This window comes from Oncorhynchus mykiss, chromosome 13, assembly GCF_057628025.1.
Source record: "Oncorhynchus mykiss isolate SJ-2025 chromosome 13, ASM5762802v1, whole genome shotgun sequence".
In the NCBI taxonomy this organism is placed as follows: Eukaryota; Metazoa; Chordata; class Actinopteri; order Salmoniformes; family Salmonidae; genus Oncorhynchus; species Oncorhynchus mykiss.
Window position 1 is genome coordinate 33,104,072 of NC_143034.1, and position 6,268 is coordinate 33,110,339.

Genomic DNA, 6,268 nt, shown 5'->3' on the forward strand with positions numbered 1-6,268 from the left:
CGTCTGTCCAGCAAAATGCCACAGCAACAGGACACATCAATCAGCCAAAGAGTATGACCATTTGTGTTTCGACTTCAAATTTGCAGACGTATTAAAATAAAAACATTTCTAAAAATGTGACGATCTCATCGCCCTACTGTGCGCTCAAAGTGGAGGTCTCAGATTGTGCAGGTGTTGTTCGACTTCATATGTACTTACACTTGGTGAGTATAGTTATGTAGTTACCTGATCTTAGCTTAATGTTAATGACATACATTCCTCAGTTATGAGTCATAATGCTTGTGTGTGTATCATCCTGAGCACTGTCTCTGTGTTGTAACTTTAATGTGTTACAGAGTTAATGTTTAAGTTTATTCTTTGAGCTGTGTCCTTGTCAAGTGTCGCCGAGGCAACCTGCATGTTCATCCCACTTGATGAAGACACACTAGTCTCCAAGCAACTGAATGCATTCTGGGAGCTTGAGTCTCTGGGTATTCTAAGCGAGAAAACACAGAACTCAGAGGAAACCGAGGCTCTACAAAGGTTTGAGGAAACAACCACCTTCAAAGATGGGCGATACCATGTGGAGTTGCCATGGAAACGAGAAATGCCAGAACTCCAAGACAACTATAGAATCGCCAAGCAACGGTTTGAAGGTCTGAAGAAAAGACTGAAGAAGGATGTGACGTTGTACAGCAGATACAATGAAGTAGTAGAAGACTACTTACAACAAGATATGGCAGAGGACGTGCCCAAGGACAACGCATCAAGTGCAGACAACGTAAAATACTACTTACTTCACCATGCAGTACTCCGAGAAGATAAGGTGACAACAAAACTGAGAGTGGTGTTTGATGCCTCGTCCCATGAAGATGGCTGTCCATCCCTCAATGACTGTCTACTCACAGGACCGAACCTGAATCCGGATCTGCTCAGCGTTCTGATAAAGTTCAGACTACATGAGATCGCATTCATGGCAGACATCAAGAAAGCTTTCCTGCAGATATCCCTAGCAGAGAGAGACAGAGACGCCGTGAGATTTCTATGGCTCACAGGCCCACCAAGGGGAGAAAATGAAGAGGAGCTGCGTGTGCTGAGGATGAAAAGAGGGGTATTTGGAGCTTCCCCAAGTCCATTTTTGCTGGCAGCTACAATCAGGAAGCACCTGAAACAATATGAAACAGAACAACCAGAAGTTGTAGAGATACTGAGAGAGTCACTCTACGTAGATGACTTCATTGCAAGTTCACACAATGTTGAAGAGGCTTACCATGTGACAACAACTGCAAAGCGAATGCTGTCGATTGCAGGCATGGACCTCTGCAAGTGGATGACCAATTCTCCTGAATTGAAAACAAAATGGGAGGAGAGTACGACAACTGACCCCCCGTTGACGTTACAAACACAAGGATTAGTGCTGAAGGTTTTAGGTTTAGTATGGAGGCCGGAAATGGATGACTTTGTGTTTGACCTCAGGCCGTTACTGAGCATTCTAAGGCAAAAGGAGAACACAAAGAGAAGTGTTCTGCAGTTGTCTGCACGTATCTTCGACCCTCTTGGTTTCTTAACTCCCTTCACCATCAGGATCAAGTGCATGTTCCAGGAAATGTGGGAGAGGGGACTCAGCTGGGATGAAGAATTACCACCTGATCTGACACGAGAATGGCAACAGTGGTGTTCAGAACTACCCCAGTTACACCAGCTCACCATACCAAGGTGGTACAGAACAGACATGCGGCCACAGAATAACCACACCCTGAAACTACACGTTTTCTGTGATGCAAGTGAAAGGGCTTACAGTACAGTAGATTACTTGCAAGGTGAGTCACAAGACAGGGAAACAACAAGTCTAGTCGCATCCAAGTCCAGGGTAGCCCCACTTAAGAAAATGACGCTGCCACGCCTGGAGCTCATGGGAGCTGTGATTGGAGCGAGACTAGCAAACAACTTGATGACCACACTGAAAATGGAAGAAAACCAGATCAAAATGTGGACAGACTCGATGATCGTGCTGCATTGGATTTGCAGCTCAGCTCAGAAATGGAAACAGTTTGTTGCGAACAGAGTGACGGAGATCCAGTCCTTGACCAATCCAGAGTCATGGTCACATATTGAAGGGAAAACTAATCCAGCTGACCTCCCTACAAGAGTACAAACTGTTCGAAACTTGACACAGAGCGAGCTATGGTGGAATGGACCCAGAATTCTGACATCACCCAATCAGTCCGAAGAGACAACCTTGATAACAAGGTTGCGGAAGAAGTGAATATAGAACTCAAGTCCAGTTGCCAGGTTACTGTACAACTCGCAGCAAACAGCACAGACAGCACTGAACCTGTGTTGGAGCTTGAAAGGTACAGCAAACTGAAAAGAGTGTTCAGAGTCACCGCCTGGATAAAGAGATTCATAGCCAATGCTCGTACAACCATAAAGATGCAAGGTGGACTGACTGCTGACGAACTGTTCGATGCAGAATGGTACTGGATCAAGGTAACACAACAACAGAGTTTCGGACAGGAGATCAAACTACTGAAGGCAGGAAAAAGCCTAAACAATGACTGTAAAATCAGAGAACTGAAACCTTTCCTGGACGAACACAAACTACTCAGTGTAGGAGGAAGACTGCAACAGTCCAACTTCACATTCAGAGAGCAGCACCCATGGGTTCTGCCCAATAAGTACAGATACTCAGAAATGCTGATACAGTACCACAATGAGAAGGTGATGCATTCTGGAGCAAGTGACACTCAGCACCCAACGTTACACAAGCGGGAAATGACACGCAGATGGAAGTACAGGCAGAGACTTGTGACCTTTCTGGAACAGTTGGCGAAGAGACTACTTGCTGGATCTAAAGTCAGCACACTGCTGTGACACACCACAGCCCACCCCACTGAAAGCGGGTGACGTTGTACTCATTGGAGAAGATAACCTACCCAGACAAACCTGAAAGATTGAGGAACTGTTTCCAGGCCGAGATGGCTTAGTTAGATCATGTTCAGTTCGTACTGCTTCAGGGACTTGGTTGAGGAGACCTATTCAGTTGATATACTGCCTAGAGATCTAGATGAACACAATTGTTCATCGGGGGGGAGGATGTTGTAACTTTAATGTGTTACAGAGTTAATGTTTAAGTTTATTCTTTGAGCTGTATCTAAAGATATTTCTTTAGATTTATTTGCATATGTAACTGTATTGGGTTGTGTTGAATTACGTTTTTTGACTGCAAGTCCCAGAATGCCTTGCGAGAGGAATGAGAGAGCCAATTATGTGCAGGTGCAGTGATTGTGGCTGACTTTCCGACAGCATCTTACCTGCATTGCTCTGTACCAAAACAAGGTTGTTAAATGTAACGTGAACAAGTATTCTTACTAAAATAAGCTTTCGTATCAAACCCGACGTCCCGAGTCATTACTTTGAAGTTAGTTAATCTAAAACTCTGTCCTCCATACTGTCTTGTCATAATCACTGCAGCTGATCGCATAGCACACTCAACTTTTACATGATGACAATCAACGCCTTCCATCAATGTAATTTGTATTACAAACAGAATTGTTAGTCTAAATGTAATCTTGTATGTTTCTCTTTTGCTTTAGGTACTCCACTACCCGGCAATACATGGATGTGTGCACAGCGCTCATTCAAAAGTTGAGAGACCACAAAGGGAAGGGATATGTAAGAATTCTTCAAATGTCCCTCTCACGTTAATTCACACACTAATAACCTTTTTACATCATTGTGCCAACCACATTGCTATTCCATCACATTTCCAGCAGCTTAACAAGACCATCTCAAGTCTGCTCTTCTGACCTCCGTCGAAATAATCCGCCGTGACATTTCTCCTCCCCACATGACATTTGTTAAGGAGTCATGGCATGGCCTGATAAAGAATAAATGCAAAAAAGAAAGGCAGCCACTTGCTCACGTTGCACAAGTACAGGAAATGCAGAAGAAGTTTGGAGAGGCAAGGGGGGAAAAGAGGCAAGGGAGGAAAAAAAAGTCCAGATGACACCGAAAATGAAGCCCCGACCAAAATAGCCACGGTATCTGCATACAAAGAATGGCCCATATTCATTCGACCGCTGATCCCAGATCGTTTTTTTTTTAAAGATCATAAATAATATTGTAATGGTGGGGGAACCTGATCCTAGATCAGAACTCAGATGCTTTGTGAACGCGAACTTTGGGTTTGATATTGCATGTATCAATATTTTATATTTATATTAGATTTGTTTCATATCGAGACCGGAGAGGATTCCTTCATGTCGGAAGTTACATGTTGAAAAGATGCGGGAGTGCCAAAAAAAAAGAGCAAACATATGTTCTCTACAAGACAAAATGAAAAGGACTGAAAACGGAAACTTTATATGAAACAACAAAGGCACCAAGGACATCTTAAAACAGTACCCGGCACTCCATTTGTCAGCCATCGTAAAGTCTAATAGAAATAAATGGTAAAAAGCACAACTAATGTAGCATAGCCAAGTAGTGTAATATAAATCTAAATAAAAAGATACATTGATGATGCATTCTAAACAAACTGACTTTCCGGTTCTCAGAGATAAGAAGCAAATTCAGTATGGATGTGGACAGGAACGTTCTGTCAGGAGTCGGCACAATGGCCGACAAAGTCATTGCAGAAACGGAGAGGGGTGTGGCCGTGGAGTTGCAAGACAGAACGGAGGAGGCTCACAAAATGTTATTTTTTTCCTCTCCACTCTTACTGCATGTGAACGTACCCTTAACAGCACGCAGCTGTTCTAATTCTATTGATTCCCATCCAGATGTTTTATTAAACACCCTCCAATTGAAGGTGTGAAGGTCAATGCAGCCATTTTGCTCCTCCCCTACCTCTTCAAAGAAAATCCAAGTGGGCTGTACATCTCAGACCAGGTATGTATTTCCCAGCAGACAAATAAATAAATGCCAAGTTAGTTGTACTGTGTAAGGTATGCTGTGCTCAATTAACTTATTGTTTGAAATATGACTTCAGTAACTTACATTTAAAAAAAAATACTTCTTACAGCATGTAAAGTTCCCATCATCTACCATGAGAATCGAGGGGAAAACCCTTTGCGGATGAGAGCCACATCCAACTCTTCCTGGATGGAGAGGAGCTACTCACTGAAGAGCCGGAAGACATCTCCACGGGGATGCATGTCCCTTCTAATATTGAGTATGCAGCATCAGTGAAAAGAACAATGCTGTTCATTCAGACATCTTCTGGGAATTGATGAGGGGATAAATGATCAACAAATATTGTATGAATGGCAAACCTTTTGCTGTAGTGCGAGATAGGGGAGACCAGAGATTCCTGTGATGTCTGCAAGTGATATTTCTGTGACTTTTAAAGTCAATAAAATGTATTTGTGACTTTACAAGTTTGCCACTTAATGTTATTTGTATTATTATTAATAATAGAATACATGGGACATAAGGTTATTTGAGGAACTTTTTTGTTTAAAAAGGTTCCTGGAAGCAGCTTTAGGGGTTCTACCGGTGTGGCAATCTGAGGAACCCCTAAAAGGTGCCTCCAGGAACCTTTTTTATTTTAGTGGGCTTACTTCTATGTGTAATCAGGTGCGCGTCCTTAACATTGACAGGAGCACTCCAAACAAAAGACAATAAAATTGACAAAAGTCATATATGGAATGAAATAAACCAAAACTTGTTTCTTACAAGTGTAGTATAGGTTGAGGTCTGCAAACAATGTGTCCACTCTGATAGAGAACGGTAAACGTTAAAAAAAATCATATATTGAATACATTAACAGAAATTACAGTAACTAAAGAAACATTATAGATCAGAAATGATGGGAATTAATGGTAAATGTAGGCTACTACTGGTGATATGTAATGGGGAATTGATTAGACACTAACATCAAAGGGCAAACAACTCACACAATGAAGTTATGAAACAATGAACGCGCACAAAATGGATTGGAGAGAGTGCATTCTAGACAGAGATGTGCTTTGTGCATCTCAGCCACACTCCCTTTCTTCTTGGACCGTGGCATCCCTGTGGCCTCCTCAATGGATTATTCCACTGAGACGGGCGCGAATCATGCAGGTGTCTCATGTAGCATGGGGGAAACAACAAAAAAAACATATTGGTCGACCAACAGCCTATCGACCAAACAATCGACTAAATGGTGTCAGCCCTAGCGTAGGATCATAGCCACATATTCAGAGCTGTAATTTGCTGGAAAGTTGTAGGTTAATTTGACACCACCTGATGATACCTTAACTGCTGCTAACTCACTCAAGGCCAAGCTATGAAAGGTATCATA